At 49.0% G+C, this 12,319-nt stretch overlaps 1 protein-coding gene across 1 annotated transcript in view; it reads left to right on the top strand.

Annotated features, from left to right (window-relative positions):
- Positions 1 to 2,899: 2,899 nt before the first annotated feature.
- The window catches only part of si:dkey-154b15.1 (uncharacterized), a 111,093-nt gene continuing 101,673 nt past the window's right edge, over positions 2,900 to 12,319 (top strand). The window contains exon 1 of the mRNA XM_067255807.1: positions 2,900 to 2,914. The gene's annotated coding sequence lies outside the window, so the exon portion shown is untranslated. The remainder of the gene's footprint in view (positions 2,915 to 12,319) is intronic.

Below are 12,319 nucleotides of genomic sequence, written 5' to 3'. Positions count from 1 at the left end.
TCAGTCTCTGCCTACCATCCAAAGGGAGGTCCCCAGGACGGGAGGAGAGGGTATAGAGGGGTAGGGGGTGCGAGAGAGGGGAGAGAAGAAAAAGGGTTAGGGTTAGGGTTAGGGTTAGGGTTAGGGTTAGGGTTAGGGTTAGTAGGCTATACGTTCTCATTACAGGGACGGCAGTGTGTTGGTTTGGGGAAATTCTGATTATTGATTAGAATAATAAGATATTTGGATGCTCATATTATTTGCATGGCTAGATTATTGTTATGAGAGGAGATGTGATTATAATAATCATATCCACATATCTGAGGGCAGAACATGTGCGTGTTGTGTGTGTGTGTGTGTGTGTACATGCATCATGTTCAGCTGATTTCTGATTGGCTCACACAGATCCAACCCCTGGACTCATTTCGACATTGTTACCAAGGTGACAGCTTCTGTCCTCTCAATGCACAAACACAGATAAGTAAAGCTGATCACACACTCACACACACTTAACCACATACAAACACACTGGAAACTAAAAGGTATGATAAGGTACATTTTTTAATCTTAATTTTTCAGAAACGGATCTGAAAAAGAAAAGTATTAAACTCTTAACGCCTCCTCTCTCATGTTTGCACACATTCAACACCCAGAGTCTAAACACTAAACCATGTTGTTGTCAAGATGACAACCGTAACTCTGAATATTATACAAACAAAATATTTAGATTTTGTGTTTATGCTGAAAACCATTAATTGAAAACCATTAATTGAAAACCATTAATTGAAATCCTGGAGTTTTAACTGACAGTCCAGGCAGATGCTGAGGGGGCTGGAGGGTAGTCGCCTGGTAAGGTTAGGGTTAGGGTTAGGGGAGGAAAGGGTTAGGGTTAGGGGAGGAAAGGGTTAGGGTTAGGGTTAGGGGAGGAAAGGGTTAGGGTTAGGGGAGCTCCTCTCTCTCACCAACCGTCTCTGGAGGAGGAGATCCCTCTCTGAATTGCTCCTCCCAAGGTTTCTTCCATTTTTTTTTTCTCTTGTTGAGAGTTTTTTGGGAGTTTTTCCTTGTCTTCCATGAGGGTTTAGGTTGGTTGAGGGGCAGTTCTATGGGCGTATGTGAAGCCCTCTGTGACATGCTTGCGTGTAAAAAGGGCTATACAAATCAATTTGATTTGATTTGATTTGAATGGCTTTCAGGCCTGGAATGTTGTCTGGAAAGGTCACTGGTTAGGGTTAGGGTTATTAGGGCTAGGGTTATTAGGGTTAGGGTTATTACATTATGTATGACCAGCTGATGGTGGGGCAGCACACTAATGGATGGGATATCTACCAGTGTGTTCATGTTTAACATACACACACAAACACACACACTAAAGTATATTTTACACACAAACAAACAGTCACAGGAGAGAACAGGTTTGTAACAGGAGAGAACAGATTTCTAACAGGTTTATAGCAGGAGAGAACAGGTTTGTAACAGGAGAGAACAGGTTTGTAACAGGTTTGTAAAAGGTTTGTAACAGGAGAGAACAGGTTTCTAACAGGTTTGTAACAGGAGAGAACAGGTTTGCAACAGGTTTGTAACAGGTTTGTAACAGGTTTGTAACAGGAGAGAACATGTTTGTAACAGGTTTGTAACAGGTTTGTAACAGGAGAGAACAGGTTTGTAACAGGTTTGTAAGAGGGTTATACCAGGAGAGAACATGTTTCTAACAGGTTTGTAACAGGAGAGAACAGGTTTGTAACAGGTTTGTGGTTATTTTTGAAGGTTATTGTCATTCCTCCAGAATAGCTGAAGGCTCCGCCGTTTGACTCGCTAACAAAATCCCCCATTCAACCAATCAAGGCCCAGCCTGTGGGAGAGTCGACCTATGGCAGCAGCCTCTTGTGGCAACACCATCAGCAGTTGCCGTAGACAACTGGCGTGTGGGTGAACGGAAAAAATAAAGAAGCACAATTACCTCAGCTTAGCAGCAAGAAGACAGATGTTCTAATTGCATGAACGTGTTGGAGACAGGAGAGGAGGAGGAGGAGGAGGAGGAGGAGGAGGAGGAGAGGAGGAGGAGAGGAGGAGGAGAGGAGGAGGAGCAGACTACTCCAGCCTAGTTCAGCTGCAGGAGGAGAGACTCTGACCTTCATGTTCAGGACAGGAACTGACACAAGCACATCTGCTGCCAGGACAGGAACTGTGTCTAACTGGCATATTGAAAAGGTCGGACCTGCCAATCTCTGTGTCTGTCACACACACACCTACACACACACCACTCACACATACACCACTCACACACACCATGCACGCACACACCCTGAACTGCAGCCAAAAACCTTGGAGCCTGCAGTTTTCAGAGGCTATTTTCCTCTCTCTCACTCTTTCTCTCTCTCTCTCTCTCTACACCCACAGACAGGTTCATCAGCATGGCAAGTTGTTTTGGTTTGTTTATGGATTGTGATTGGCCAGAGTGTTGCTAGCCAAAAAATCATCCTCTCTAGTAACAGCTCTCCCTCCCTCTGGAGGGATCTGGCTGCTGATTGGATGATTAGACGCCTGGCAGTGGCTTTACCTTTCTGCTCCATTCACACTGACAGTGTGCTGACACGCACACACACACAGTACAGTATGTGTTGTGATGGGCACCAGCTGATGGTTTGGTTTCAGAGACGCTGTCTCTTCTCTTCACCCAAACTATGTCAGTCAAGTAAACAGTGTTTAGAAGGGAGAACCCTCTCTGGGTGTGAGTATCCAGAAGGGTTTGTGTGCCTGATGGAGAGAGAGAGAGCGGGAGGGAGAGAGGGAGGGAGGAGAGAGGGGGGGAGGGGGGAGCGGGGGGGAGGCAGATTGAGAGAGGAGGGAGAGGGAATGCATCGTAACATTGAAAGGCAGAAATGGTGGTTCGCCCCAGGCAGATCAGGTCACAGTCAGGTCATGTTGGGATACTATGGTGTTACATCCAGATACATACCTGGTGTAAAAATGACACTGTCTCAGATGTCTTCACTACAATACAACATCCCACACATGACTTATATTGGTGAGATTTAATGTGATTTCAATAATTTAAATATTTATCAAATAAATATATTTTATAATATTTTGTGGCCTTCAGTCTGAATACAACCCCTTTTCCTCTAGACCTTTTTTTTTTACCACGAACACACATTATCTGTGTCCTTCTAGAACAGAAGCAATGCTTTAAATAGCCATGGGATGGATTAATGAGCTGGGTAATCATTTCTGTTCTGCTTTATTAATCTGCTGTCTGGCCCCTGCTATAAGGACAGTTATTAATGCTGTCAGTCGGAATGAGAAAGACAACAATGAGACTGAGGTAGAGAAAGGAGAGGGGGATTGTGTGCATCTGAGAGAAAGAGAGAGAGAGGGAGAGGGACAGAGAAAGAGAGAGGGAGAGAAAGAGGGGGAGAGAAAGAGAGAAGTGAACTCATCTATTGTTGATGTCTTGTGAAATCGTCCTCCTTTTCTTCATCTGTTCATCCCTCCACCTTTACCTGTCAGTCTGTTATTATCATGCCGTAAACAAGGTAAACATCTAAGCCGCATATATACTCTATGATGTGTGTGTGTGTCTTTGTGAATATTGAGCATTTTTAACTGTCTTTTCCACCTGGGAACAGTCTCATGCATACTGCTGTGTTCCTGCATTAGAAGGTACATTCTTCTGAAACCAAGGAACGTTTGCACACTTGGCTTGCCACGAAGATGGGCATTTTCAAACAGGCTCAGTACGCATGCCCTAATGTCTGTGGCAAAGGCATACCCACTGTCACAAATACGTACTGTTTGTATGGCTCATTGAACACCATCATTCAGTCAAACATGGTTGCCCTGGATGTCCAATAGGGAATCTAGAGGACTTTTGAGGTGGAGTGTTTGCATGTCTATCTAGGTAGGAGGGAGAAGCTTAGAGACAGCAATGTAAAAGCACAATGTGACTGGATGGGTTAGGGTGAGTTAGGGTGGGTTAGGGTTAGGATGGGTTAGGGTTAGGATGCTTCCCGGCGTTGGAAGACGTCCTCTATCAGTCGTAAAGAGAAACATCAACTGATCACACGTCACTCTCGCTAGAAACATCAGGAATATGAAAAACATAGCACCCACAAAGAAAGCAAGATATCATACTGTTACATCTGATTCAATAACCAGGTGCTTTATTCCAGAGACGTATATCTTCTCACCTCTCCTGTGTGGATGTCCAGACAGCTGCCAGGCCCTGGTCCCACAGCAACATCAGGAGGAAGGGCGAGTGGGTGAGAGGAGAAGTGCACCACGTGGTGTGCGCACCACCAGGTGGGTGGGTGGGTGGATGGATGCTTTTCAGACAGATTTACTGTCAGTATTACATTCTGAAATTCAATCCTGTACACACCCACAGATCCCCTCTCACCCCTCTCCCTCTCTCTCTCTCTCTCTCTCTTCTGAATCTCCAGGGGTCTGTTGCCTGGAATTGGTCGAGGAGTCCTGGGACTGGGATTTGAGAAAAGTGATTCCTAATCTCCGCCTGTCTCACAGAGCAGTCAGGTTTGAAGCAGCCAGGCAAGCAACACACACATGGATGCTTCAGTCCATTGTTATGTGGATTCAAAATCTTTGGCCTTTGGACACTTTATCCTCTAACAAGCCTTATACAGCTCATATAGTTACACCTCCTCCCTCTCCCCCTCCCAGGGAGAGAAAGGGAGAGATAGGTAGAGAGAGAGAGAGAGAGAGGTAGAGAGAGAGGTAGAGAGAGAGAGGTAGAGAGAGAGGTAGAGAGAGAGGTCGACAGGGAGAGAGGTAGACAGGGAGAGAGGTAGAGAGGTGGAGAGGGTGATGAGTGATGGTCTGTCTCATTCACCATGGAAACGGTTTGTGGCACCTTGAAGTCTCACATTTGTTTCTGGCAGGAGGCTGTCTCCATGGTAACAGAGAATTTTGCTTTTCTAGTAATAACAAGTTATGGATGTGCTTGGAGGGAGAGAGGGATGGAGGGAGAGAGGGACAGAGAGGGAGAGGGGGGCCAGGAAAGAGGGAGAGAAAGAGAGAGAGAGAGATGGATAGAGGGAGAGGAATGGAGGTACTTTAATCCTCATGATAAACACTGAGAGAGGTGATAAACACTGACCATCCAGACGTGTAGGCAGGAAGGTGGACATGCGCACACACACACACACACACACACATACACGGCTCGCTAATCAGAAAGTTAGGCAAACCATCATTACACAGACAGGAAGCTGCAGCCATGTTACAGGAAATAGGAGTCAGGTGGCTGAGCGGTTAGGGAATCGGGCTAGTAATCTGAAGGTTGCCAGTTCGATTCCCGGCCGTGTCAAATGACGTTGTGTCCTTGGGCAAGGCACTTCACCCTACTTGCCTCGGGGGGAATGTCCCTGTACTTACTGTAAGTCGCTCTGGATAAGAGCGTCTGCTAAATGACTAAATGTAAATGTAAATAGGAAGTGTCTTCTCCCAGGGCTACACTGTCCTTGTGATTAGAGAGCAGGTAGTCTCTCTCGTGTGTGTGTCTGTCTGTCTCCCTCTCTCTCCCTCTATCGCTCCCCTCCCTCCCTCCCTCTCTCTCTCTCTCTATCTCTCCTCCCTCTATCTCTCCTCCCTCCCACTCCCTCTCTGTGTAATACTCAAACAGGCACTGAGATTGAGGTCAAGTACCTCTGGTATCGGGACAGAGCGCTCTGCAAACTCTCCCCTTCATGATCGCCTAATGATCCTGAGACCAGCCAAGCTTACCTGGCCGTGGGTTATAAACACACTGAACACCGACCAATAGCATCTCTTCGTTTGTCTGGGAGGGGCATGTGAGAACCAATTATCAAATCAATTGCCTGGATGGGTCATCACTCACTCACTCACTCACTCGTAACACACTAACACACACACTAGCATACATCCAGACACCAAACAAACTCATGAGAACCTTACCCCCCCTGCTCTCTAGAAGGAAGGAAAGGGGAGGGGGAGGAGGAGGTGTGGAGGGGAAGGGAGGGGAGGGGAGTAGAAGGAAGGAAAGGGGAGGGGGAGGAGGAGGGGAGGTTTTTTTAGGGGAGGGGGAGGAGGGGAAGGGAGGGGGAGGAGGAGGTGTGGAGGGGAGGGGAGTAGAAGGAAGGAAAGGGGAGGGAGAGGAGGAGGGGAGGTGTGGAGGGGAGGGGGAGGAGGAGGAGGTGTGGAGGGGAAGGGAGGGGGAGGAGGAGGTGTGGAGGGGAGGGGAGGAGGAGGAGAGGAAAGGAGAGGGGAGGAGAGGAGAGGAGGGAGGGGGAGGAAAGAAAGAGAGTAGTTCAATGTAAAGTAACAATGGAGGGAGATGTAAAGATAAAGAGAGAGAGGGCAAGATACAGAGAGAGACACAGAGAGAGAGACAGAGACAGAGAGACAGTGACACACAGAGACAGAGAGAGCAAGAGTGTCGAAGAGAGAGGGCACATACACAAACACAGACAGCAATATTTCATAAATTGAGAAACATAACAATACACAGAGAGAGAGACGGAAAGAGAGCTGTACTCAGAGGGCTCCAGACTACATAGTTTACTTCCTGAGGTGAGTTGTTCTGTAGGGTTAGTCAAGGACAGCAGTGAGGACAGTGTTGCTGTTGGCAGCAGAGTTCTATGTGGGCTGTACATGCAGACAGAGAGATAAGAAACAGTGGGAAGAGCTGGGGGGGTTCTCTCAGTGCTGGGTTAGACTGGCCTGGTTCTCTCAGTGCTGGGTTAGACTGGTCTGGTTCTGTCAGTGCTGGGTTAGACTGGCCTGGTTCTGTCAGTGCTGGGTTAGACTGGCCTGGTTCTCTCAGTGCTGGGTTAGACTGGCCTGGTTCTGTCAGTGCTGGGTTAGACTGGCCTGGTTCTCTCAGTGCTGGGTTAGACTGGTCTGGCTCTATGTCTGTCTGTCTACCAGCCTGTCTAACACTAAGCTCTCCTCAGGGAAGGAACACCAGTCTCCAATGTGACTGGTTTCCATGACAATGGTCGACCCCATCACCCTCCCTAAATCTCAACCTCTAACTAATCCTCCCATTCCAGCTCCCCTTTCCCCATTTACATCCCCTTAAGTCCCTCCATCCCCCCCTCTTTCTCTCCATCCCTCATCCCACCTCTCCTTCCCCCCCCTCTCTCTCCACCCCCCTCTCTCTCCATCCTTCCCCCCTCTCTCTCCACCCCCCTCTCTCTCCATCCTTCCCCCCTCTCTCTCTCCACCCCCCCTCTCTCTCCATCCTTCCCCCCTCTCTCTCTCCACCCCCCTCTCTCTCCATCCTTCCCCCCTCTCTCTCCACCCCCCTCTCTCTCCATCCTTCCCCCCTCTCTCTCCACCCCCCTCTCTCTCCATCCTTCCCCCCTCTCTCTGTTCATCCCTCCAGGAAGCTGTGTTCCTAACTCTTTCTCTCAATGGGAGTGGGACCGCAGGGAGCAAATGGGTACAGCCACAAGGAAAGAGGGATGGAGGAGGAGGTAGAAGGGATGGAGAGATAGAGGGATGGAGGAGGAGGTAGAAGGGATGGAGAGATAGAGGGATGGAGGAGGAGGTAGAAGGGATGGAGAGATAGAGGGATGGAGGAGGAGGTAGAAGGGATGGAGAGATAGAGGGATGGAGGAGGAGGTAGAAGGGATGGAGAGATAGAGGGATGAAGGGATGGAGAGATAGAGGGATGAAGGGATGGAGAGATAGAGGGATGAAGGGATGGAGAGATAGAGGGATGAAGGGATGGATGTAGAGAAGGTGTAATCTTCCTGGAGCTCTGCCCCCCCATCCCTGTGTCACACACAGGGATGGGGGGGCAGAGCTCACACACACACATGTGCATCTCAGCCCCTCTATCAGGGACAGAGCGACCGGGCACACTCAGACTAATGATCTTCTGGTGGGGGGGAGGGCAATATCCTTCATATCATCCCCAGTCAGTCAGGCAGGGAGAGGAGAGAGGAGGAGAGAGAGAGAGAGAGAGAGAGAGAGAGAGAGAGAGAGAGATGATGAGGGATAGAGGAGGAGGAGGAGAGAGGAGGAGAGAGAGAGATGAGGAGGGGATAGAGGAGGGGGAGAGAGAGAGGAGGAGGGGATAGAGGAGGAGGAGAGAGAGAGGAGGAGGGGATAGAGGAGGAGGAGAGAGAGAGGAGGAGGGATAGAGGAGGAGATAAAGAGGAGGAGGGGATAGAGGAGGAGGAGAGAGGAGGAGGAAGGATAGAGGAGGAGGAGAGAGAGAGGAGGAGGGGATAGAGGAGGAGGAGGGGATAGAGGAGGAGATAAAGAGGAGGAGGGGATAGAGGAGGAGGAGAGAGAGGAGGAGGGGATAGAGGAGGGAGGAGATAAAGAGGAGGAGGAGATAGAGGAGGAGGAGAGGAGGAGGAAGGGATAGAGGAGGAGGAGAGAGAGAGGAGGAGGGGATAGAGGAGGAGGAGGGGATAGAGGCGGAGATAAAGAGGAGGAGGGGATAGAGGAGGGGGGAGGAGGAGAGAGGAGGAGGGGATAGAGGAGGAGAGAGAGGAGGAGGGGATAGAGGAGGAGATAAAGAGGAGGAGGGGATAGAGGAGGAGAGGAGGAGGAAGGGATAGAGGAGGAGGAGAGAGAGAGGGGATAGAGGAGGAGGAGGGGATAGAGGAGGAGATAAAGAGGAGGAGGGGATAGAGGAGGGAGGAGAGAGGAGGAGGAGGGGATAGAGGAAGAGGAGAGAGGAGGAGAGAGAAAGGAGGAGAGAGAGATGAGGAGAGAGGAGAGGAGGGGGGGTGTTGTGAGGTTGGCTCAGGTGTCCTGTGCCCCCTGTAGTGCCCTCTGTAGTGCCCCCTGTAGTGCCCCCTGTAGTGCCCTCTGTAGTGCCCCCTGTAGTGCCCCCTGTAGTGCCCTCTGTAGTGCCCCCTGTACAGGGAGCATCCTGCCAGCCTGATGAGGATGCAGCTAAACTCTCTAGAGTGTAGGACAGGCTTTCCTATTCCTAGCTCCAGTTACATCATCAATGTAAACACACGCAATACATACACACAAACACTCAGAGACGTTCACGCAGACATAACAGCGAGTGGCAGGATGTCCTGTTATTGTTGTCATGGCGAGCAACAAACCTCTAAACTTCTAAACGGGGGTTTCCAAGGGCCAGCAGGCCTGTTTTTAAAACCTGTTCCTTTGGGTTGTCTTCTCTCAGTCTTCCTCCTGAAGAGAAGGGGACAGAAGCCAGACAAACAATTATCCAAACAGTTACTGTTTCCAAGAGACACAGATTCAGCATTCAGGAGTCATCCATAGAAGAGTCATAGATAGATGAGGGAGTCATCCATAGAAGAGTCATAGATAGAAGAGGGACTCATCCATAGATGAGGGAGTCATCGATAGATGAGGGAGTCATACACAGAAGAGTCATAGATAGATGAAGGAGTCATAGATAGATGAGGGAGTCATACATAGAAGAGGGAGTCATACATAGAAGAGTCTTATTTAGGGTCTCTGAGAAAGGGAAATCAGATACTTCTGATCTGGAGTGTTTATGTGCCCAGGGGTGTGTGTGTGTTTATGTGTCTGTATGTATTTGTGTGTTTGCATTTCAGGTGGCCTAAGGTAGCAGACAGTCTGTTGCTATGCGGTTGTATCATCCCCAAGATTATTTTTAATCTGCTCTGATGTTTACATCATTTCTGTCTGAACTGAACAGGATCACTGTTGTTTCTCTGCTTATGCAGTGGAGATCTTTATACAGGAAGGTCCGTAAAGAAATCTTGATCATCCACACACATGCTCTCTCTCATTTCTCACATTTACACTCCTACACACTCTCTCTGTCTCTATCTCCCTCTCTCTCTCAAACACACACACACACACACTCTCTGTCTCTCTCTCTCCCCCCTCTCTCTCTCACACACACACTCTGTCTCTCTCTCCCTCTCTCCCTCACACACTCTCTCTGTCTCTCTCTCTCTCCCTCCCCTCTCTCTCACACTCACACACACACACACACTGTCTGTCTCTCCCTCTCTCACACACACACACTCTCTGTCTCTCTTTCCCTCTCTCTCACACAACACACACACTCTCTCTGTCTCTATCTCCCTTTCTCACACACAGGAAACAGCAGGGGCAGGGGGAGGAGATGGAAGGGAGGAGGAGGAGAGAGGGAGAGAAGGAGAGAAGAAGAGGAGAGAGGAGGGCAGGTCAGAGAGATATCAGAGCAGTAGGAGGACTAACACTGTAAGGCCTTGTTGTAAATCACCTGAGATTCAGCTGGAGAGCAGGGAACTCTCTTCACCTGACATCAAAGCCCAGCGTCAACTAGCCTTCATTCCTGGGTTCCTCTGGGGCGAGGCGGGCAGGGGCACCTGGGTTCCTCTGGGGCGAGGCGGGGCAGGGGCACCTGGGTTCCTCTGGGGCGAGACGGGCAGGGGCACCTGGGTTCCTCTGGGGCGTCTGGGTTCCTCTGGGGCGCCTGGGTTCCTCTGGGGGCGCCTGGGTTCCTCTGGGGCGTCTGGGTTCCTCTGGGGCGTCTGGGTTCCTCTGGGGTGTCTGGGTTCCTCTGGGGCGCCTGGGTTCCTCTGGGGCGTCTGGGTTCCTCTGGGGCACCTGGGTTCCTCTGGGGCGTCTGGGCTCCACCAGTGAGGAGGTTCAGATCTCCTTCCTCCTCTGTCTTCTTCTCGAGTGGGAGGAAATAACAGTGCTGAACACTAGTTTGTGCTCACACACCCACACACACACAGACAGACACACTCTCTCTCCATCCACCCATATAAGAAGAGAATAGAGAGAGATGAAGAGAGAGGAGAAGAGAGAGACATAGATAGAGAGAGAGATGAAGAGAGAGATAGAGCTTTGGCAACATTGTTCAGCGTGAACATTCATGCCAATAAAGCATTTTGAATTGATAGAGAAGAGAAAATAGATAGAAAGCGATTGGAGAAGAGAGAAAGATAGATATGGATAGAGATGGAGAGAGAGGAGAAAAAGACAGACATGGATAGGGAGAGGAGAAGAGAGAGAGAGATGGAGATGAAGAGTGAAGAGAGAGAGATGGAGGAGGGAGCGAGGGAGGGTAAAGAAAGCATCTGTGTGTCGTCTTCACTTGTGTTCATCTGGTTGTAATTCCTAGTGACCTGCCTTGTTAAGGTGGAGATGAGATGTGTCTGGAGCTGCAGTGATTGGATGAAGTCTCCTGGCTGACCACACCATCCCTGGCTGTCTACTTCACTCTCCTCTGCTTGCTTTGTTAGACACCCTCTTTCTCTCACACACACTTCTATCCCCAGGAACAGAGGAGAGAAAGAGAGAGAGAAAGGGAGGGAGAGGGAACTCCTTTATAACCCTAATCAAAACATCCTTCCTTCAGTCCCTCGCTCTCTCTCTTCTCTCATTAAAGGCATCCCCCTATTTCAGCCAGATTTATCTGGTGGTATTACCCTTCCCTGATTGTGTGTGACAGACAAAACACACACAAATTGCACAGACATACACTCTTTCTGTTCTTGTCCTTGTGTAGAATGCCAAGGTGTGTGTTGTGCCCTAAAGGTGTAGAGGCAACTGGCAGTAAATCCTTCTCTAGAGACCTTGCCCATGCAGTACACCCACACAAACAGACAGACATACGCACACACAGATGGTACAAAAGAGACATCTAAATTCATTTCATCCACTTCCTGTCTCCCAGGTGTGTGTGATCTCCCTATAAGCCTAGGCTCTGGCAGTGTATATGTTGTGTGGTGTGTGTTTGTGTGGGTGTGTGTGTGTGTGTGGTGTGTGTTGTGTGGGTGTGTGTGTGTGTGTGGTGTGTGTTTGTGGATGTGTTGAGATTAGGGGATGGGCGATATATCGAATATTAGCGATAATATGGCAATAATTTGATGACGATGTAAAAATGTGAAAATATTGTTCTTTGTTTTTTTTTTTGCTGGTCCTTGTGTTGCTTGTTCTGTTAACCCTCGTGCTGCCTTCGGGTCACATGGACCCAAAGGTTCATACGAACCATCGTTGTGTTTACCCAATTTTACCCAATACAAAAACAAATAAAAATAATTTTCTTTTAACCTTCGCAATGTGGGGGGTCTGAGACAGCCCAACGGTTAAAAGAAAATGCTTCACTTTGTTTTTGTATGCGGTAAAGTTGTCGCAATACGACGGTGGGTCACAATGACTGATGGGTCAGAACGACCCGAAGATAAACACAAGGGTTAAGATCACCATCTGGCTCCTGTGTTCACACACAAACACAGACACACACACAGAAACACACACACAGAAACACACACACACACACACATACACACATACACAGAAACACACACATACACAGAAACACACACATACACACACAAACTGAAAATTGCACTCGCACATGCACTCTGTTTTGCTCTCTTTTGGTCCCTGTCAC

The sequence above is a fragment of the Osmerus mordax genome, chromosome 18 (genome assembly GCF_038355195.1).
Source record: "Osmerus mordax isolate fOsmMor3 chromosome 18, fOsmMor3.pri, whole genome shotgun sequence".
NCBI lineage: Eukaryota > Metazoa > Chordata > Actinopteri > Osmeriformes > Osmeridae > Osmerus > Osmerus mordax.
The sequence above is the reverse complement of the archived record's forward strand: the minus strand, read 5'-3'. Positions and strand labels throughout refer to the sequence as shown.